This window comes from Cherax quadricarinatus, chromosome 60 (genome assembly GCF_038502225.1).
Source record: "Cherax quadricarinatus isolate ZL_2023a chromosome 60, ASM3850222v1, whole genome shotgun sequence".
Taxonomy (NCBI): domain Eukaryota; kingdom Metazoa; phylum Arthropoda; class Malacostraca; order Decapoda; family Parastacidae; genus Cherax; species Cherax quadricarinatus.
The window spans coordinates 25,987,960-26,010,194 of record NC_091351.1 but is presented as its reverse complement, the minus strand read 5'-3'; the positions used below and the strand labels follow the sequence as shown (position 1 = coordinate 26,010,194).

At 43.1% G+C, this 22,235-nt stretch overlaps 1 protein-coding gene across 1 annotated transcript in view; it reads left to right on the top strand.

Moving 5' to 3' along the window:
* Positions 1-5,380: 5,380 nt before the first annotated feature.
* Positions 5,381-22,235, top strand: part of LOC138854471 (uncharacterized) — a 53,127-nt gene continuing 36,272 nt past the window's right edge. The window contains exon 1 of the mRNA XM_070098033.1: positions 5,381-5,478. The gene's annotated coding sequence lies outside the window, so the exon portion shown is untranslated. The remainder of the gene's footprint in view (positions 5,479-22,235) is intronic.

Here is a 22,235-nt window from a genome sequence, read left to right as displayed (position 1 = left end):
TGTACTTATCCAACCTAAATTTGAAACTACCCAAAGTCCCAGCCTCAATAACCCAACTAGGTAGACTGTTCCACTCATCAACTACCCTATTTCCAAACCAATACTTTCCTATGTCCTTTCTAAATCTAAACTTATCTAATTTAAATCCATTACTGCATAATGTAACAATGTAACAATGGATTGTAGGAAAAGAGTCCATACGGCCCAAGTAGTCTGAAAGTATAGCAGAGGAATGAGTTTCTTTAAGGTTAGGGAACAGCTTATCAGAAATGACTATACATGTGCATCCAGTGTCTCGTAAAATTGTAGATACATTAAGTCCATTAACTGTTCCTGAACAGAAGGGTGCTTGGTCATTACAGTCTTTAAAACATCTTCCAACTTTTTGGACCTTCCTAGAAGGACAATCTGGACGTTTATGTCCCTTAACACCACACAAATGACAAACAGGAATAAAAGAAGTCATTTTACTTTCCACTAGAGGCTTTGATTTCTTAAGGTCTGATGAACCCTTGCCCTTAGGGTTCGATCCCTTAAGGTGTTTATAGGAATTGTGAGCCTCAGCATACAGGTCAGCAGCCTCAGCAACTTCCTCAGCTTTAATCAGGTTACGTTCTCTGATGAATGTTCTTATCTGATGGGGAAGAGCTGTCAGGAACTGGTCAGCAACCTTGAAGTCTCCAAGAGATTCATAACTGTGATCAATTCCTGAACTCTCTATCCAAAATTCGAACAAACGAGAGAGTGTTACCTGTAACTGTTGAAAGTTCTGGCCAGGCTGTAAGGTGGCATACCTGAAATCTTTCCTGTAAGAATTAGTGGTTTTTTGATATGCTTTAAGGATTGCCTTCTTCAGTAGGTTATAATTACAAATGATATCCTGCGACGAAGTTGCATAGATATTCAAGGCTGTACCAGAAAATAACATTCCTAACCTGGTAGCCCAGGTGTCAGCAGGCCATTCACAGAGGGTAGCGGTATTTTCAAACCTGATAATGTATGAAGTTATGTCTTCACCCTCTGTGAAGGGAGGTAAATTAGGTGTTGGAATACGTGCACTAGCTGCACGTTGTTCCATTACTCCTTCATCTAATTGCTGTTGTGAGAAAGTTAAGTTTTTATTCTCCAATTCAAGGCGAGCTTGTTCGAGCTCGCGATCCTTTTCTCTCTCCCTTAACTCATATTCTCTGTCCTTTGCTCTTTCCTCAAGTTCCCTTAATTTAACTTGTTCCTCACGTACTTTAGCTCTTTCCTCACGATCAAGTCTATCACGCTCTTTTTTGTCTTCTCTTTCGATTCTCTCTCGATCCTTTTCCTCTTGTCTTTCTCTTTCTAACTGTCTCTCTTCTCTCTCAATTCTCTCTCTCTCAATTCTTTCCTGGATCTTAGCACTAATGAAAGATTCTAAATTTTTCCCTGTTATTCCTAACTTACTTCCAGCTTTCATCCAAAACTGGTATTCATCCATACTTGCAAGAGTAACTTAAACTACCAGGAGAAAACTGAAATGGGTATCAAAGAAAACGGAGGGTTCAATTCTTGCTCCGCTGAAACTGTAAATAAATCAGAGGCTCGATCCCTACTTCAATTAAACAATATGTATTAATGAAAACGAAGGGTTCTATGCCGGCTCCGAGCAAAGAGTAAGTAGAATGGGGTCACTTGACCATCCAATCTTCTCACCAACAAATCAAGAGTGTCCTATGACAGTTCCCTTGATATAATAAAGAGCTCAATGAAACAAATTGTCACTGGAAAATCACGGGTCCCTAGAGTCTAATCCTCCAAAGTGTTTGAAGCTCACAAGAAAGGTGGCAGAATTAACTATTATATCCTGCCTGACTTGACTTACAATAAATTGAGACTATAACAATCACCAAATCTTTTAAATACCTGTACCATAGTCCTAGCATAGAGAATGATTACTCATGGCTGGTGGTAACCGTCTGTGGTATGCAGCGTTGAAATTCCAATGGTAGATTCGAGATGGAATTGAATCTTGATTCTGTCGAGTTGTATACTGGCAAGGTCGCGACTTGTGAAGGCTTACTCAGCCCTATAACAACTTCAGACAGTATTACCCAGGCTGGCTCCTCCTCAGGAAAATTAATGAATAGAAAAAGGAATAACAGACAAACATAAACACTTTATTATATAGAACATATAAAATATTAAACACTTAAATATGAAATATTAATCCTACATTAAAGAAAATGAAAAATGAAAAATATAAATGATAACTGAATTCAACGCTAATTTAAACTTGGGTGTCTGGTGTTGGTGACACTGTGTTGTTGAAATTGTAGCCGTTGCTGATGATTTGGGGGGGGGGGTCGCAGGTGTTGGTTACAACCCACCGGTTCGTTCTTCACAGTATAGCCGTGAGTATTATATCCTGATGACAGGAAAGCAGGTTCTTTACCACTGCAATAATGAAGGGTTACGTCCTGCAATTTCATACAGGTGCACAGGCAAGTAAATCCAATATGGGACGTCTCCAGGACGTTAGTCCGTCTCCTTCAGTTTTTCTCGTTGATTGACAGGTGACCCTCTCTGTCATCCAAGCTGAAAAGATAGACAGGTTACCCACTGCTTAAATAATCACTCTACATGATAAGTACAATACCTAAAAGACGTGGTGATTATTACAACAGTAAACTTAGAGCAAGGCTGAAAATACTAAGTTTATTATTGGTCCAAAGTGAAGCTTTCAACCAATAAATCCACTAGAATACAAGGGAGGCATGTACTTACAGTAGTGTTGGGAGCTGAGTCGAGTGATTACTGTTTGGACCGGAGCCCCACACGTCACCTTTCGGGGGGGGGGAAGAGGGAGGGGAAGGGATAGTGGAAGCTAGACTGACCCCACGTTAACAAGCAGCCAGCAAACAAACTATCACTTTAGGGGTGGGGGAGAAAAGGTGGGAATAGCGGGAGCTGGACTTACCCTACCTTAACAAGTAGCCGGCAATGAAACTATTGTTCCTATATATTCCCTCGCTACTCCTATCTATTGAACTTTTCCCTCACACTCTCTCTCTGCTTTCTGAGCTTTATCATACCTCTTCTTAAAACTATGTATGGTTCCTGCCTCCACTACTTCACTTGCTAGGCTACTCCACTTCCTGACGACTCTATGACTGAAGAAATACTTCCTAACGTCCCTGTGACTCGTCTGAGTCTTCAGCTTCCAGCTGTGACCCCTTGTTCCTGTGTCCCCTCTCTGGAACATCCTATCTCTGTCCACCTTGCCTATTCCCTGCAGTATCTTGTATGTCGTTATTATGTCTCCCCTGACCCTTCTGTCCTCCAGTGTCGTCAGTCCGATTTCCCTTAACCTTTCCTCATACGACATTCCCCTGAGCTCTGGGACTAGCCTTGTTACAAACCTTTGTACTTTCTCTAACTTCTTGACGTGCTTGACCAGGTGTGGGTTCCAGACTGGTGCTGCATACTCCAGTATGGGCCTAACATACACAATGGACAGTGTCTTGAACGATTCCTTATTAAGGTATCGGAACGCTATCCTCAGGTTTGCCAGGTGCCCGTATACTGCAGCAGTTATTTGGTTGATGTGTGCCCCCGGTGACGTGCTCGGTGTTATGGTCACCCCGAGGTCTTTCTCCCTGAGTGAGGTCTGTAGTCTTTGTCCACTTAGCCTATACTCTGTCTGTGGTCTTCTTTGCCCCTCCCCAATCTTCATGACTTTGCATTTGGCAGGATTGAATTTGAGAAGCCAGTTTCTTGACCACATGTCCAGCCTCTCCAGGTCTCTTTGCAGTCCTGCCTCATCCTCATCCGATTTAATTCTTCTCATCAACTTCACATCATCTGCGAATAGGGACACTTCAGAGTCTATTCCTTCCATCATGTCGTTCGCATATATCAAAAATAGCACTGGTCCTAGAACTGACCCCTTTGGGACCCCGCTCGTCACAGGCGCCCACTGTGATACCTCTTCATGTACCATGACTCGTTGCTGCCTCCCTGTCAGGTATTCCCTGATCCATTGCAGTGCCCTCCCTGTTACATGCGCCTGATCCTCCAGCTTCTGCACTAATCTCTTGTGGGGAACTGTGTCAAAGGTCTTCCTGCAGTCTAGGAAAACACAATCAACCCACCCCTCTCTCTTGTGTCTTACTTCTGTTACCTTGTCATAAAACTCCAGGAGGTTTGTGATACAAGATTTGCCTTCCATGAACCCATGCTGGTTTTCATTTATAATCTTGTTCCGTTCCAGGTGTTCGACCACTCTCCTCCTGATAATCTTCTCCATGACTTTGCACACAATACATGTCAGAGACACAGGTCTGTAGTTTAGCACCTCGTTTCTGTTTCCTTTCTTAAATATGGGGACTACATTTGCTGTCTTCCATTTCTCAGGTAGTTGCCCAGTTTCAAGGGATGTGTTGAAGATTGTGGTTAGAGGCACGCACAGCATCTCTGCTCCTTCTCTAAGGACCCATGGGGAGATGTTGTCCGGTTCCATCGCCTTTGAGGTGTCAAGGTCACTTAGCAGCTTCTTCACCTCCTCCTCGGTTGTTAGTAAGTCATCCAACACTTGGTGGTATATTCCCTCTTGATGTTCCCTTCTGTGCTGTCTTCCCACAGCCCTTCCTGTTTCTACTGTAAAAACTTCCTTATATCTCCTGTTTAGCTCCTCACATACCTCCTGATCATTTCTTGTGAGTTCTCCACCTTCTGTCCTTAATCTGATCATCTGGTCTTTGACTGTTGTCTTCCTCCTGATGTGGCGATACAACAGTTTCGGGTCAGTCAGTGTGTGTGCGCGTGTGTGTGTGCGTGCGTGCGTGTGTGTATGTGTGTATGAGTGTGTAAGATGCCAAGTTAAAGCTATTGTAAAGGCGTAAGTAATCATCATTATGTTTGTTCGTGATAAAGATAACTGGTATCATAAAGTGTGTTCTCTACTTCAAGGTTAAACACTGATGCCTTCCTGTTTCGTTTTTTATCATATATTTTATTATTTCTGATTCAGAACAAAAAATGCAAATATTTGTTATAAAAGATAGAACATAGAATTCGTTACTGAACGAAACTATTTAATTATGTAAAATAAAATATTGCAACAGCAAATGGCTTCTGGAGCTCCACGGTATTTGACGCCCTGTTTATACAAAGATGCCATTTATTGCCGTCAGTATTTATTCTGCCACAGATTTCGTATACATACTCGAACTTTCATAGTTTATGTGCAGTACATGCTGAACCTTCCCGTTTAGCAAGTTCTACCTGCATAATATATGGACGCAATATATCACTTACGGTAGGATAACTAGATCTTCCTAAGGAGACTGTGTCGCAGTTGGCAACAAGGAAGTTGAGTCGAGTAGCATCGTGGGAGTTTAGTGTTCTGTTACAAGTACAGTAGCCCTGCACATTCCGATGGCCCAACTAAATTGTTTATATAGTCGTTGACATAATCTAATTATAGCTTTACGTCAACTACTTAAAAAGGTACGTTAGGCAATACTGCAATTTACTGTTTCAGAAATTTAATTAACTAATATACTAAGAGATAAGTGTTAAGTTTGTGAACGTAACCAGTTCTGTGCATGAGATATTTATTGTATAACATTCTCACACTCAGTGATGTTAGCAGATACATACTGAGCGATGCAACAAATACACGACCAAGGTGACCAATACATGATGAAAGAGGTAATAAATACACGAGAAACAAGTTGACAAATGTAAGAGAAACAAGGTGACAAATACATGAAGGATTCAGAGAAACCGGTTAGCTAGACTTGAGTCCTAGAGGTGTGAAGTACAATGAGTGCACTCTGAAGGACGGGTGTTGATATGTTGCAGTTTTTAACTGTTGTGACAGTTAACCTCTGCCAAGACAGTGATGGAGTGAATACGATGAAAGCGTTTCTTTTTCTTCAAATCACCCTGCTTTGGTGGGAAAATCACCTTGCTTTGGTGGGAAAATCACCTTGCTTTGGTGGGAAAATCACCCTGCTTTGGTGGGAAAATCACCTTGCTTTGGTGGGAAAATCACCTTGCTTTGGTGGGAAAATCACCCTGCTTTGGTGGGAAAATCACCTTGCTTTGGTGGGAAAATCACCCTGCTTTGGTGAGAAAATCACCTTGCTTTGGTGGGAAAATCACCTTGCTTTGGTGGGAAAGTCACCCTGCTTTAGAGGGAAAATCACCCTGCTTTGGTGAGAAAATCACATTGCTTTGGAGAGAAAATCACCTTGCTATGGTGGGAAAATCACCTTGCTTTGGTGAGAAAATCACCTTGCTTTGGTGAGAAAATCACCTTGCTTTGGTGAGAAAATCACCTTGCTTTGGTGAGAAAATCACCTTCCTTTGGTGAGAAAATCATCTTGCTTTGGTGAGAAAATCAACTTGCTTTGGTGGGAAAATCACCTTGCTTTGGTGGGAAAATCACCTTGCTTTGGTGAGAAAATCACCTTGCTTTGGTGGGAAAATCACCTTGCTTTGGTGGGAAAATCACCTTGCTTTGGTGAGAAAATCACCTTGCTTTGGTGAGAAAATCACCTTGCTTTGGTGAGAAAATCACCTTGCTTTGGTGAGAAAATCACCTTGCTTTGGTGGGAAAATCACCTTGCTTTGGTGAGAAAATCAGCTTGCTTTGGTGGGAAAATCACCCTGCTTTGGTGAGAAAATCACGTTGCTTTGGTGCGAAAATCACCTTGCTTTGGTGGGAAAATCACCTTGCTTTGGTGAGAAAATCACCTTGCTTTGGTGGGAAAATCACCTTGCTTTGGTGGGAAAATCACCTTGCTTTGAAGGGAAAATCACCTTGCTTTGGTGAGAAAATCACCTTGCTTTGGTGAGAAAATCACCCTGCTTTGGTGAGAAAATCACCTTGCTTTGGTGGGAAAATCACCTTGCTTTGGTGAGAAAATCACCTTGCTTTGGTGAGAAAATCACCCTGCTTTGGTGGGAAAATCACCTTGCTTTGATGGGAAAATCACCTTGCTTTGGTGAGAAAATCCCCTTGCTTTGGTGAGAAAATCACCTTGCTTTGGTGAGAAAATCACCTTGCTTTGGTGAGAAAATCACCTTGCTTTGGTGAGAAAATCACCCTGCTTTGGTGAGAAAATCACCTTGCTTTGGTGGGAAAATCACCCTGCTTTGGTGAGAAAATCACCTTGCTTTGGTGAGAAAATCACCTTGCTTTGGTGAGAAAATCACCCTGCTTTGGTGAGAAAATCACCTTGCTTTGGTGGGAAAATCACCCTGCTTTGGTGAGAAAATCACCTTGCTTTGGTGGGAAAATCACCCTGCTTTGGTGAGAAAATCACCTTGCTTTGGTGAGAAAATCACCCTGCTTTGGTGAGAAAATCACCTTGCTTTGGTGAGAAAATCACCCTGCTTTGGTGGGAAAATCACCCTGCTTTGGTGAGAAAATCACCTTGCTTTGGTGGGAAAATCACCCTGCTTTGGTGAGAAAATCACCTTGCTTTGGTGAGAAAATCACCTTGCTTTGGAGAGAAAATCACCCTGCTTTGGTGAGAAAATCACCCTGCTTTCGTGAGAAAATCACTTTGCTTTGGTGGGAAAATCACCTTGCTTTGGCGGGAAAATCACCTTGCTTTGGTGAGAAAATCACCTTGCTTTGGTGAGAAAATCACCTTGCTTTGGTGAGAAAATCACCTTGCTTTGGTGAGAAAATCACCCTGCTTTGGTGAGAAAATCACCTTGCTTTGGTGGGAAAATCACCCTGCTTTGGTGAGAAAATCACCTTGCTTTGGTGAGAAAATCACCTTGCTTTGGTGAGAAAATCACCCTGCTTTGGTGAGAAAATCACCTTGCTTTGGTGAGAAAATCACCCTGCTTTGGTGAGAAAATCACCTTGCTTTGGTGAGAAAATCACCCTGCTTTGGTGGGAAAATCACCCTGCTTTGGTGAGAAAATCACCTTGCTTTGGTGGGAAAATCACCCTGCTTTGGTGAGAAAATCACCTTGCTTTGGTGAGAAAATCACCTTGCTTTGCAGAGAAAATCACCCTGCTTTGGTGAGAAAATCACCCTGCTTTCGTGAGAAAATCACTTTGCTTTGGTGGGAAAATCACCTTGCTTTGGCGGGAAAATCACCTTGCTTTGGTGGGAAAATCACCCTGCTTTGGTGGGAAAATCACCTTGCTTTGGTGGGAAAATCACCTTGCTTTGGTGGGAAAATCACCCTGCTTTGGTGGGAAAATCACCTTGCTTTGGTGGGAAAATCACCCTGCTTTGGCGGGAAAATCACCCTACTTTGGTGAGAAAATCACCTTGCTTTGGCGGGAAAATAACCTTGCTTTGGTGAGAAAATCACCCTGCTTTGGTGGGAAAATCATCTTGCTTTGGTGATAAAATCACCTTGCTTTGGTGGGAAAATCACCCTGCTTTGGTGAGAAAATCACCCTGCTTTGGTGGGAAAATCACCTTGCTTTGGTGAGAAAATCACCTTGCTTTGGTGGGAAAATCACCTTGCTTTGGTGGGAAAATCACCCTGCTTTTGTGACAAAAATCACCTTGCTTTGGCGGGAAAATCACCTTGCTTTGGTGAGAAAACCACCCTGCTTTGGTGGGAAAATCACCTTGCTTTGGTGAGAAAATCACCTTACTTTGGTGGGAAAATCACCTTCCTTTGGCGGGAAAATCACCTTGCTTTGGTGGGAAAATCACCTTGCTTTGGTGAGAAAATCACCCTGCTTTGGTGAGAAAATCACCTTGCTTTGGTGGGAAAATCACCTTGCTTTGGTGGGAAAATCACCTTGCTTTGGTGGGAAAATCACCCTGCTTTGGTGGAAAAATCACTCTGCTTTGGTGAGAAAATCACCTTGCTTTGGTGGGAAAATCACCTTGCTTTGGCGGGAAAATCACCTTGCTTTGGTGAGAAAATCACCCTGCTTTGGTGAGAAAATCACCTTGCTTTGGTGGGAAAATCACCTTGCTTTGGTGAGAAAATCACCTTGCTTTGGTGGGGAAATCACCCTGCTTTGGTGAGAAAATCACCTTGCTTTGGTGGGAAAATCACCCTTCTTTGGTGGGAAAATCACGCTGCTTTGGTGGGAAAATCACCCTGCTTTGGTGGGAAAATCACCCTGCTTTGGTGCGAAAATCACATTGCTTTGGTAGGAAAATCACCTTGCTTTGGTGGGAAAATCACCTTGCTTTGGGTGGAAAATCACCCTGCTTTGGTGAGAAAATCACCTTGCTTTGGTGGGAAAATCACCTTGCTTTGGTGGGAAAATCACCCTGCTTTGGTGAGAAAATCACCTTGCTTTGGTGGGAAAAATCACCCTGCTTTGGTGGGAAAATCACCTTGCTTTGGTGGGAAAATCACCCTGCGTTGGTGGGAAAATCACTTTGGGTGAGAAAATCACCTTGCTTTGGTGAGAAAATCACCTTGCTTTGGTGAGAAAATCACCTTGCTTTGGTGGGAAAATCACCTTGCTTTGGTGAGAAAATCACCTTGCTTTGGTGAGAAAATCACCCTGCTTTGGTGAGAAAATCACCTTGCTTTGGTGGGAAAATCACCCTGCTTTGGTGAGAAAATCACCTTGCTTTGGTGAGAAAATCACCTTGCTTTGGTGAGAAAATCACCCTGCTTTGGTGAGAAAATCACCTTGCTTTGGTGGGAAAATCACCTTGCTTTGGTGAGAAAATCAACTTGCTTTGGTGAGAAAATCACCTTGCTTTGGTGGGAAAATCACCTTGCTTTGGTGGGAAAATCACCCTGCTTTGGTGGGAAACTCACCTTGCTTTGGTGGGAAAATCACCTTGCTTTGGTGAGAAAATCACCTTGCTTTGGTGGGAAAATCACCTTGCTTTGGTGAGAAAATCACCTTGCTTTGGTGAGAAAATCACCTTGCTTTGGTGGGAAAATCACCTTGCTTTGGTGGGAAAATCACCTTGCTTTGGTGGGAAAATCACCTTGCTTTGGTGGGAAAATCACCCTGCTTTGGTGGGAAAATCACCCTGCTTTGGTGGGAAAATCACCTTGCTTTGGTGGGAAAATCACCCTGCTTTGGTGGGAAAATCACCCTGCTTTGGTGGGAAAATCACCTTGCTTTGGTGGGAAAATCACCTTGCTTTGGTGGGAAAATCACCTTGCTTTGGTGGGAAAATCACCTTGCTTTGGTGAGAAAATCACCTTGCTTTGGTGGGAAAATCACCCTGCTTTGGTGGGAAAATCACCTTGCTTTGGTGGGAAAATCACCCTGCTTTGGTGGGAAAATCACCTTGCTTTGGTGGGAAAATCACCCTTCTTTGGTGGGAAAATCACGCTGCTTTCGTGGGAAAATCACCCTGCTTGCTGCTTGGTGGGAAAATCACCTTTTGCTTTTTGGTGGGAAAATCACCCTTTGGTGGGAAAATCTTTGGTGGGAAAATCACCTTGGGTGGGAAAAATCACCTTGCTTTGGTGGGAAAATGGGAAAATCACCTTGCTTTGGTGCTTTGGTGTGAAAATCACCTTGAAAATCACCTTGCTTTGGTGGGAAAATCACCCTGCTTTGGCATGGCTTTGGTGGGAAAATCACCTTGCTTTGGTGGGAAAATCACCTTGCTTTGGTGGGAAAAAATCACCTTGCTTTGGTGGGAGAAAATCACCCTGCTTTGGTGGGAAAATCACCTTGCTTTGGTGAGAAAATCACCTTGGGTGAAAATCACCTTGCTTTGGGTGAGAAAATGGAAAATCACCTTGCTTTGGTAAGAAAGTCACCTTGCTTTGGTGGGAAAATCACCTTGCTTTGTTGGGAAAATCACCTTGCTTTGGTGAGAAAATCACCCTGCTTTGGTGGGCTTTGGTGAAAATCACCTTGCTGCTTTGGTGGGAAAATCACCTTGCTTTGGTGCGGCTTTGGTGGGAAAATCACCTTGCTTTGGTGAGAAAATGGGTGGGAAAATCACCTTGCTTTGGTGGGAAAATCACCTTGCTTTGGTGGGTGAAAATCACCTTGCTGCTTTTGGTGAGAAAATCACCTTGCTTTGGTGGGAAAATCACCTTGCTTTGGTGAGAAAATCACCTTGCTTTGGTGAGAAAATCACCCTGCTTTGGTGGGAAAATCACCTTGCTTTGATGGGAAAATCACCTTGCTTTGGTGAGAAAATCCCCTTGCTTTGGTGAGAAAATCACCTTGCTTTGGTGAGAAAATCACCTTGCTTTGGTGAGAAAATCACCTTGCTTTGGTGAGAAAATCACCCTGCTTTGGTGGGAAAATCACCTTGCTTTGGTGGGAAAATCACCTTGCTTTGGTGGGAAAATCACCTTGCTTTGGTGGGAAAATCACCTTGCTTTGGTGGGAAAATCACCCTGCTTTGGTGGGAAAATCACCCTGCTTTGGTGGGAAAATCACCTTGCTTTGGTGGGAAAATCACCTTGCTTTGGTGGGAAAATCACCCTGCTTTGGTGGGAAAATCACCTTGCTTTGGTGGGAAAATCACCTTGCTTTGGTGGGAAAATCACCTTGCTTTGGTGGGAAAATCACCTTGCTTTGGTGGGAAAATCACCCTGCTTTGGTGGGAAAATCACCTTGCTTTGGTGGGAAAATCACCCTGCTTTGGTGAGAAAATCACCTTGCTTTGGTGGGAAAATCACCCTGCTTTGGTGGGAAAATCACCTTGCTTTGGTGGGAAAATCACCTTGCTTTGGTGGGAAAATCACCTTGCTTTGGTGAGAAAATCACCCTGCTTTGGTGGGAAAATCACCATGCTTTGGTGAGAAAATCACCTTTCTTTGGTGGGAAAATCACCCTGCTTTGGTGAGAAAATCACCTTGCTTTGGTGAGAAAATCACCTTGCTTTGGAGAGAAAATCACCCTGCTTTGGTGAGAAAATCACCTTGCTTTGGTGGGAAAATCACCCTGCTTTGGTGAGAAAATCACCTTGCTTTGGTGGGAAAATCACCCTGCTTTGGTGAGAAAATCACCTTGCTTTGGTGAGAAAATCACCTTGCTTTGGAGAGAAAATCACCCTGCTTTGGTGAGAAAATCACCCTGCTTTCGTGAGAAAATCACTTTGCTTTGGTGGGAAAATCACCTTGCTTTGGCGGGAAAATCACCTTGCTTTGGTGAGAAAATCACCTTGCTTTGGTGAGAAAATCACCTTGCTTTGGTGAGAAAATCATCTTGCTTTGGTGAGAAAATCACCCTGCTTTGGTGAGAAAATCACCTTGCTTTGGTGGGAAAATCACCCTGCTTTGGTGAGAAAATCACCTTGCTTTGGTGAGAAAATCACCTTGCTTTGGTGAGAAAATCACCCTGCTTTGGTGAGAAAATCACCTTGCTTTGGTGAGAAAATCACCCTGCTTTGGTGAGAAAATCACCTTGCTTTGGTGAGAAAATCACCCTGCTTTGGTGGGAAAATCACCCTGCTTTGGTGAGAAAATCACCTTGCTTTGGTGGGAAAATCACCCTGCTTTGGTGAGAAAATCACCTTGCTTTGGTGAGAAAATCACCTTGCTTTGGAGAGAAAATCACCCTGCTTTGGTGAGAAAATCACCCTGCTTTCGTGAGAAAATCACTTTGCTTTGGTGGGAAAATCACCTTGCTTTGGCGGGAAAATCACCTTGCTTTGGTGGGAAAATCACCTTGCTTTGGTGGGAAAATCACCCTGCTTTGGTGGGAAAATCACCCTGCTTTGGTGGGAAAATCACCTTGCTTTGGTGGGAAAATCACCCTGCTTTGGTGAGAAAATCACCCTGCATTGGTGGGAAAATCACCTTGCTTTGGTGGGAAAATCACCCTGCTTTGGTGGGAAAATCACCTTGCTTTGGCGGGAAAATCACCTTGCTTTAGTGAGAAAATCACCTTGCTTTGGTGGGAAAATCACCCTGCTTTGGTGAGAAAATCACCTTGCTTTGGTGGGAAAATCACCCTGCTTTGGTGGGAAAATCACCTTGCTTTGGTGGGAAAATCACCCTGCTTTGGCGGGAAAATCACCCTGCTTTGGTGAGAAAATCACCTTGCTTGGGTGGGAAAATCACCTTGCTTTGGTGGGAAAATCACCCTGCTTTGGTGGGAAAATCACCCTGCTTTGGTGGGAAAATCACCTTGCTTTGGTGGGAAAATCACCTTGCTTTGGTGGGAAAATCACCCTGCTTTGGTGGGAAAATCACCTTGCTTTGGTGGGAAAATCACCTTGCTTTAGCGGGAAAATCACCCTGCTTTGGTGGGATAATCACCCTGCTTTGGTGGGAAAATCACCCTGCTTTGGTGAGAAAATCACCTTGCTTTGGTGGGAAAATCACCCTGCTTTGGTGGGAAAATCACCTTGCTTTGGTGGGAAAATCACCCTGCTTTGGCGGGAAAATCACCCTACTTTGGTGAGAAAATCACCTTGCTTTGGCGGGAAAATAACCTTGCTTTGGTGAGAAAATCACCCTGCTTTGGTGGGAAAATCATCTTGCTTTGGTGATAAAATCACCTTGCTTTGGTGGGAAAATCACCCTGCTTTGGTGGGAAAATCACCTTGCTTTGGTGGGAAAGTCACCCTGCTTTGGTGAGAAAATCACCCTGCTTTGGTGGGAAAATCACCTTGCTTTGGTGAGAAAATCACCTTGCTTTGGTGGGAAAATCACCTTGCTTTGGTGGGAAAATCACCCTGCTTTGGTGAGAAAATCACCTTGCTTTGGCGGGAAAATCACCTTGCTTTGGTGAGAAAACCACCCTGCTTTGGTGGGAAAATCACCTTGCTTTGGTGAGAAAATCACCTTACTTTGGTGGGAAAATCACCTTCCTTTGGCGGGAAAATCACCTTGCTTTGGTGGGAAAATCACCTTGCTTTGGTGAGAAAATCACCCTGCTTTGGTGAGAAAATCACCTTGCTTTGGTGGGAAAATCACCTTGCTTTGGTGGGAAAATCACCTTGCTTTGGTGGGAAAATCACCCTGCTTTGGTGGAAAAATCACCCTGCTTTGGTGAGAAAATCACCTTGCTTTGGTGGGAAAATCACCTTGCTTTGGCGGGAAAATCACCTTGCTTTGGTGAGAAAATCACCCTGCTTTGGTGAGAAAATCACCTTGCTTTGGTGGGAAAATCACCTTGCTTTGGTGAGAAAATCACCTTGCTTTGGTGGGGAAATCACCCTGCTTTGGTGAGAAAATCACCTTGCTTTGGTGGGAAAATCACCTTGATTTGGCGGGAAAATCACCTTGCTTTGGTGAGAAAATCACCCTGCTTTGGTGAGAAAATCACCTTGCTTTGGTGGGAAAATCACCTTGCTTTGGTGAGAAAATCAACTTGCTTTGGTGAGAAAATCACCTTGCTTTGGTGGGAAAATCACCTTGCTTTGGTGGGAAAATCACCTTGCTTTGGTGAGAAAATCACCTTGCTTGGGTGAGAAAATCACCTTGCTTGGGTGAGAAAATCACCTTGCTTTGGTGGGAAAATCACCTTGCTTTGGTGAGAAAATCACCTTGCTTTGGTGGGAAAATCACCTTGCTTTGGTGAGAAAATCACCTTGCTTTGGTGAGAAAATCACCTTGTTTTGGTGGGAAAATCACCTTGCTTTGGTGGGAAAATCACCTTGCTTTGGTGAGAAAATCACCTTGCTTTGGTGGGAAAATCACCTTGCTTTGGTGGGAAAATCACCTTACTTTGGTGGGAAAATCACCTTGCTTTGGTGGGAAAATCACCTTGCTTTGGTGAGAAAAATCACCTTGCTTTAGTGAGAAAATCACCTTACTTTGGTGGGAAAATCACCCTGCTTTGGTGAGAAAATCACCTTGCTTTGGTGGGAAAATCACCCTGCTTTGGTGGGAAAATCACCTTGCTTTGGTGGGAAAATCACCCTGCTTTGGCGGGAAAATCACCCTGCTTTGGTGAGAAAATCACCTTGTTTGGGTGGGAAAATCACCTTGCTTTGGTGGGAAAATCACACAGCTTTGGTGGGAAAATCACTCTGCTTTGGTGGGAAAATCACCTTGCTTTGGTGGGAAAATCACCTTGCTTTGGTGGGAAAATCACCCTGCTTTGGTGGGAAAATCACCTTGCTTTGGTGGGAAAATCACCTTGCTTTAGCGGGAAAATCACCCTGCTTTGGTGGGATAATCACCCTGCTTTGGTGGGAAAATCACCCTGCTTTGGTGAGAAAATCACCTTGCTTTGGTGGGAAAATCACCCTGCTTTGGTGGGAAAATCACCTTGCTTTGGTGGGAAAATCACCCTGCTTAGGCGGGAAAATCACCCTACTTTGGTGAGAAAATCACCTTGCTTTGGCGGGAAAATAACCTTGCTTTGGTGAGAAAATCACCCTGCTTTGGTGGGAAAATCATCTTGCTTTGGTGATAAAATCACCTTGCTTTGGTGGGAAAATCACCCTGCTTTGGTGGGAAAATCACCTTGCTTTGGTGGGAAAGTCACCCTGCTTTGGTGAGAAAATCACCCTGCTTTGGTGGGAAAATCACCTTGCTTTGGTGAGAAAATCACCTTGCTTTGGTGGGAAAATCACCTTCCTTTGGTGGGAAAATCACCCTGCTTTGGTGAGAAAATCACCTTGCTTTGGCGGGAAAATCACCTTGCTTTGGTGAGAAAACCACCCTGCTTTGGTGGGAAAATCACCTTGCTTTGGTGAGAAAATCACCTTACTTTGGTGGGAAAATCACCTTGCTTTGGTGAGAAAATCAGCTTGCTTTGGTGGGAAAATCACACTGCTTTGGTGAGAAAATCACGTTGCTTTGGTGCGAAAATCACCTTGCTTTCGTGGGAAAATCACCCTGCTTTGGTGGAAAATCACCCTGTTTTTGGTGAGAAAATCACCTTGTTTTGTGGGAAAATCACCTTGCTTTGGCGGAAAATCAATTGCTTTGGTGAGAAAATCAATTCCTGCTTTGGTGAGAAAATCACCTGTTTTCAGGAAAATTTGCTTTTTAGTGAGAAAATCACCTTGCTTTGGTGGGGGAAATCACCCAGCTTTGGTGAGAAAATCAATTGTTTTTGGTGGAAAATCACCTTGATTTGGCGGGAAAATCACCTTTGCTTTGAAAGGAGAAAATCAATTCTGCTTTGGTGAGAAAATCAATTTTGCTTTGGTGGGAAAATCACTTTGCTTTGGTGAGAAAAATCAACTCTTGCTTTGGTGAGAAAAATCAATTGCTTTGCGGGAAAAATCACCTTGCTTTGGTGGAAAATCAATTGCTTTGGTGGGAAACCAATTCTTGCTTGGTGGGAAAAACACTACGGTGGGAAAATCAATTCCTGCTTTGGTGGGAAAATCACCTTTGTTTTCTGCGGGAAAATCACCTTGCTTTAGCGGGAAAATCACCCTGCTTTGCGGGATAATCACCCTGCTTGCGGGAAATCACCCTTCTTGGTGAGAAAATTTGCTTTGCGGGAAAATCACCCTGCTTTGGTGAAAATCACCCATGGTGGGAAAATCACCTGCTTGGCAAGGAAAATCACCCTACTTTGGTGAGAAAATCACTGTTTTGGCGGGAAAATAACCTGCTTTCAGAGAAAATCAACTCAGTTTAGGAAATTGTCTGTTATGATACAAAATCACCTTGCTTTGGTGGAAATCAATTTCTGCTTTAGGAAAAATTTGCTTGTGGAGTCACCTGCTTTGGTGGGAGAAATCACCCTGCTTCTTTGGTGTAGAAAACACTTGAGTTTTGCAGAAAACCACCTGCTTGGTGGGAAAATCACCTTGTTTTGGTGGGAAAATCACCCTGCTTTGGTGGAGAAAATCACCTTGCTTTATGTGGGAAAATCAATTTGCTTTGGTGAGAAAACACCCTGCTTTGGTGGGAAAAATCACCTTGTTTTGGTGAGAAAATCACCTTTACTTTGGTGGGAAAATCACCTTCCTTGGCGGGAAATCACCTTGCTTTGGTGGGGAAAATCACCCTCCTTTGGTGAGAAATCACCTGCTTTGCGAGAAAATCACCCTTGGTTGGTGGAAAATCACCTGTTTTGCGGAATTTCAATTCTGCTTTGGTGGAAAATCAACTTGCTTTGGTGGGGAGAGAAAATCACCTTGCTTTGTGGAAAATCACCTTTGCTTATGGAAATCACCTGCTTTGGTGAGAAAATCACCTCTGCTTGGTGAGAAAAATCACCTTGCTTTGGTGGGAAAAATCACCTCGCTTCTTTGGTGAGAAAATCAATTGTTTTGGTGGGGGAATCATCCTGCTTGGGTGAGAAAATCAATTTTGCTTTTGGTGGGAAATCACTTTGATTTATGGGAAAATCACCTTGCTTTGGTGAGAAAATCAATTGCTTTGGTGAGAAAAATCAATTGCTTTGGTGGAAATCACCTGCTTTGGTGAGAAAACTCAACTTGCTTTGGTGGGAGAAAATCACCTTGCTTTGGTGGGAAAATCACCTTGCTTTGGTGGGAAAAATCACCTTGCTTTGTGAGAAAATCAATTTGCTTGCAGAAAATCACCTGCTTGGGGGAGGAAAATCACCTGTTTTGGTGGAAAAAATCACTTGCTTTGGTGAGAAAATCACCTTGCTTTGGTGGGAAAATCACCTTGCTTTGGTGAGAAAATCACCTTGCTTTGGTGAGAAAATCACCTGTTTTGGTGGGAAAATCACCTTGCTTTGGGGAAAAAATCACTTGCTTTGCGAGAAAAATCACCTTTGCTTTGGTGGAAAAAAATCACCTTGCTTTAGGAAAATCACCTGTTTTGAGAGAAAATCACCTGCTTTCGTGAGAAAAAATCACCTTGCTTCAGGGAAATCAATTGCTTATGGGAAAATCAATTCGTTTTGCGGGAAAATCACCTTGCTTTGGTGGGAAAATCACCTTCCTTTGGTGAGGTAAATCATCTCTTCCTTATAGGGAAAAATCACCCTGCCATAGTGGGAAAATCACCTGTTTGGTGAGAAAATCACCTTGCTATGGTGGGAAAATCACCTGTTTTGCGGGGAAAATCAATTTACTTTGGCGGAAAATCACCTTGCTTTGGTGGGAAAATCACCTTTGCTTTGGTGGAAAAATCAATTTTGCTTTGTGGAAAATCACACTGGCTTTGCTGGAAAATCACCTTTGCTTTGATGGAAAAAATCACCTGCATTGTGGGAAATCACCTTTGCTTTGCGGGAAAATCGCCCCCAAGTTTCTTGGTGGGGGAAAATCACCCTGCTTATGGAAAATCCACTGCTTTTGATGGAAAATCTTTGCTTTGATGAAATCACCTCTGCTTTGGTGTGGGAAATCACCTGCTTTGCGGGAACCACCTAGTTTTGTGGGAAAATCACCTGCTTTGGATGGAAAAATCACTTTGCTTTGGTGGAAAAATCACCTTGCTTTGGTGGGAAACCACCCTGCTTTGTGGAAATCACCCTGTTTTGGTGGGAAAACACTCTTGTTTTGGTGAGAAAATCAATTGCATTGGATGGGAAAATCACCCTGCTTTGTGGGGAACACCTATTTGTGGAAAAAATGACCTGTTGGTGGAAACTACCCCTGTTTTTGTGGAAAATCCACTGTTTGGTGGAAAATCACTTTGCTTTTTTTATGTGGGGAAAATCAATTCTGCTTTGGTGGAAAAAAAAAAAAAATCACCTGCTTTCTTTTGGTGGGAAATCACCCTGCTTTTGGTGGAAAATCAATTGCTTTGTGGGAAAATCACCCTGCTTTGGTGGAAAATCACCTGCTTTGGTGGAAAACCACCCGTTTCAAGTGGAAAATCACCTTGTTTTTTGTAAAAAATCAATTCCTGCTTGGGTGGGAAAACTCACCTGCTTTGGTGGGAAAATCACCTGCTTTGTGGGAAAATCACCTGTTTTGGTGGGAAAATCACCTTGCTTTGGTCTGAAAATCACCCTGCTTTGGTGGGAAAATCACCTTGCTTTGGTGGGAAAATCACCCTGCTTTGGCAGGGAAAATCAATTGCTTTGGTGGGGAAAAATCACCTTACTTGGGTGGGAAATCACCCTGCTTTGGTGGAAAATCAATTTGCTTGCGGGGAAAATCACCCTGATTTGGTGTGGAAAATCACCTTGCTTTGGTGGGAAATCACCTGCTTGGGTGGTAAAATCACTTTGCTTTAAAATAATCACCGTTTTTGTGGGAAAATCACCTGCTTTGGTGGAAAATCACCTTGCTTTGGTGGGAAAATCACTTGCTTTTGGTGGGAAAATCACCCTGCTTTGGTGGAAAATCACCTTGCTTTGGTGGGAAAATCGAATTGTTTTAGCGGGAAAATCACCCTGCTTTGCGGGATAATCACCCTGCTTTGGTGGGAAAATCACCTGCTTTGGTGGGAAAATCAAATTGTTTTGGAGAGAAAATCACCTTGCTTTGGTGGGAATATCGCCCTGCTTTTGTGGGAAAATAACCCTGCTTTGTGGAAAATCACCTTGCTTTGGGTGGGAAAATCAACTGCTTGGTGGAAAATCACTTTGTTTTGGTGGGAAAATCACCTGCTGGTGGAAAATCACCCTGCTTTGGTGTGGAAAATCAACCCTGCTTTGGAGGGAAAATCAATTCTGCTTTGGTGGAAAACTAATTGCTTTGGTGGGAAAATCACCCTGCTTTGGTGGGAAAACTCAATTCTGCTTTGTGAAAATCACCTCTTGGTGGGAAAATCACGCTGTTGCGGAAAATCACCTCTGCTTGTGGAAAATCATCCTACTTGGTGCGAAATCATACTGCTTTGGTAGGAAATCACCTTGCTTTGTGGAAAATCACCTTGCTTTGGGTGGAAATTCTGCTTTACAGAGAAACACCTTTGCTTTGGTGGGAAAATCACCTTGCTTGGTGGAAATCACCCTGCTTTGTGAGAAAATCATCTTGCTTTAGGATCACCCCTGCTTTGGTGGGAAAATCACCTTGCTTGGTGGGGAAAATCAATTCTGCGTTATTGAAAATCACCTGCTTTGGTGGGAAAAATCACCTTGCTTTGGTGGGAAAAAATCACCTTTGCTTTGGTGGGAAAATCACCTTGCTTTTGGTGGGAAAATCACCTTGCTTTGGTGGGAAAATCACCTCGCGTTGGTGGGCAACCACCTCGGCTTTTGGTGGGAAAATCACCTTGGTTTTGTTGGGAAATCAATTGTTTTTGGTGGGAAAAAATCAATTCCCGGTTTTGTGGAAAATCAATTGCTTTGGTGGAAAATCACCCTTTCGTTTTGGTGGAAAATCACCTTTGCTTTGGTGGGAAAATCACCGCGTTTCAGGAAAAATCACCCTGCTTTGTGAAAATCACCCTGCTTTGGTGAAAATCACCTTGCTTTGGTGGGAAATCACCTTGTTTTTTGCGGAAAATCACCTTTGTTTTGCGAGAAAATCACCTCTTGCTTTCTTGGGTGAGAAAATCAATTGCTTTGGTGGGAAAAAAATCAATTCTGCTTTGGTGAGAAAATCACCTGTTTATGGGGAAATCAACTGCTTTGGTGAGAAAATCACTTTGCTTTGGTGGGAAAATCACCTGATTTGGTGAGAAAATCGATCTCGGTTTTGGTGAGAAAAATCACCTTGTTTATGGGAAAATCACTCCTTGTTTTGCGAGAAAATCAACTTGCTTGGTGAGAAAATCACCTGTTTTGAGGGAAAAAATCAATTTTGCTTTGCGGGAAAATCAATTGCTTTGGGTGAGAAAATCACCTTTGCTTGTGAGAAAAATCACCCTGGTTTCTGGGTGAGCAGAAAAATCACCTGCTTTGTGGAAATCACTTGCTTTGGGTGAGAAAATCACCTTTGCTTTGGTGGGAAAAATCACCTTGCTTTGGTGAGAAAATCACCTGCTTTGGTGAGAAAATCACCTTGTTTTGGTGGAAAATCACCTTGGTTTTATGGGAAAATCACCTGTTTTGGTGAGAAAATCACCTTTGCTTTTGGTGGGAAAATCACCTTGCTTTGGTGGGAAAATCACCTTGTTTTGGTGGGAAAATCAATCTTGCTTTTGGTGGAAAAATCACCCTTGCTTTGAGAGAAAAATCACTCCTGCTTTAGTGAGAAAATCACCTACTTTGGTGGGAAAATCACCCTGCTTTGCGAGAAATCACCTTGTTTTGCGGAGAAAAATCAATTCTGCTTTGGTGTGAGAAAATCAATTGTTTATGGAAAATCAACCTTGCTTTGGTGAGAAATCAACTTGCTTTGGTGGAGAAAATCACTTGCTTTGGCAGGGGAAAATCAATTGTTTTGCGGAAAATCACCTGTTTCTATGAGAAAATCCACCTTGCTTAAGGAGAAAATCACCTGGCTGGGTGAGAAAATCATCTTGCTTTGCGGGAAAATCACCTTGCTTTGGTGAGAAATCACCCTGTTTAGGAATCTAGCTTTGGTGAGAAAATCCCCACCTTGTTTTGGTGAGAAAATCAATCCTGTTTTGAGGAAAACTCACCATTTGGTGGGAAAATCACCCGTTTCAGAAAACGAATTCGGTTTCTGTGAAATCACCTTGCTTTGGTGGGAAAATCATCTTACTTTGGTGGAAAATCAATTTTGCTTTGGTGGGAAAAAATCACCTTGCTTTATGATATAAAATCACCTTTGTTTTAGTGAGAAAAATCACTCATTTGGTGGGAAATCATCCTGCTTTTGTGGGAGAAAATCAATCTTGTTTGGTAAAAATCAATTCTGCTTTGTGGAACTCACCTGAGCCAGGAAAATCACCCTGCTTTATGGGAAAATCACCCTGCTTTGCAGGAGAAAATCACCCTTTGCTTGGTGGGAAAATCACCTTGCTTTGGTGGAAAATCACCCTGCTTTGGTGGGAAAATCAATTTGCTTTGAGGAGAAAAATCACCTTGCTTTGGTGGGAAAATCAATTGCTTTGGTGGGAAAATCACCCTGCTTTCAGGAAAATCACCTTTGCTTTGGTGGGAAATCACCTTGCTTTAGCGGGAAAATCACCCTGCTTTCTTTGGTGGGATAATCAATTCTGCTTCAGGAAAATCACCCTGCTTTGGTGAGAAAATCACCTTTGCTTTGGTGGGAAAAATCACCCTGCTTTTGAGGAAATCACCTTGTTTTGGTGGAAAATCACCCTGCTTAGGTGGGAAAATCACCTTTACTTTGGGTGGAGAAAAATCACCTTGTTGGCGGGAAATAACCTGCTTTGGTGGGAGAAAATCAATTGCTTTGTGGGAAAATTACCCTGTTTTTGTGATAAAATCACCTTTGCTTTTTGGTGGGAAAAATCCAATTCTGCTTTGGTGGGAAAATCAATCTTTGCTTTGCGAAAGCAATTTCTGCTTTGGTGAGAAAATCACCCTGCTTTGTGGGAAAAATCACCTTGCTTTGGTGAGAAACTCACCTGTCTTGGTGGCAATCCACCCTCCCTTGGTGGGAAAA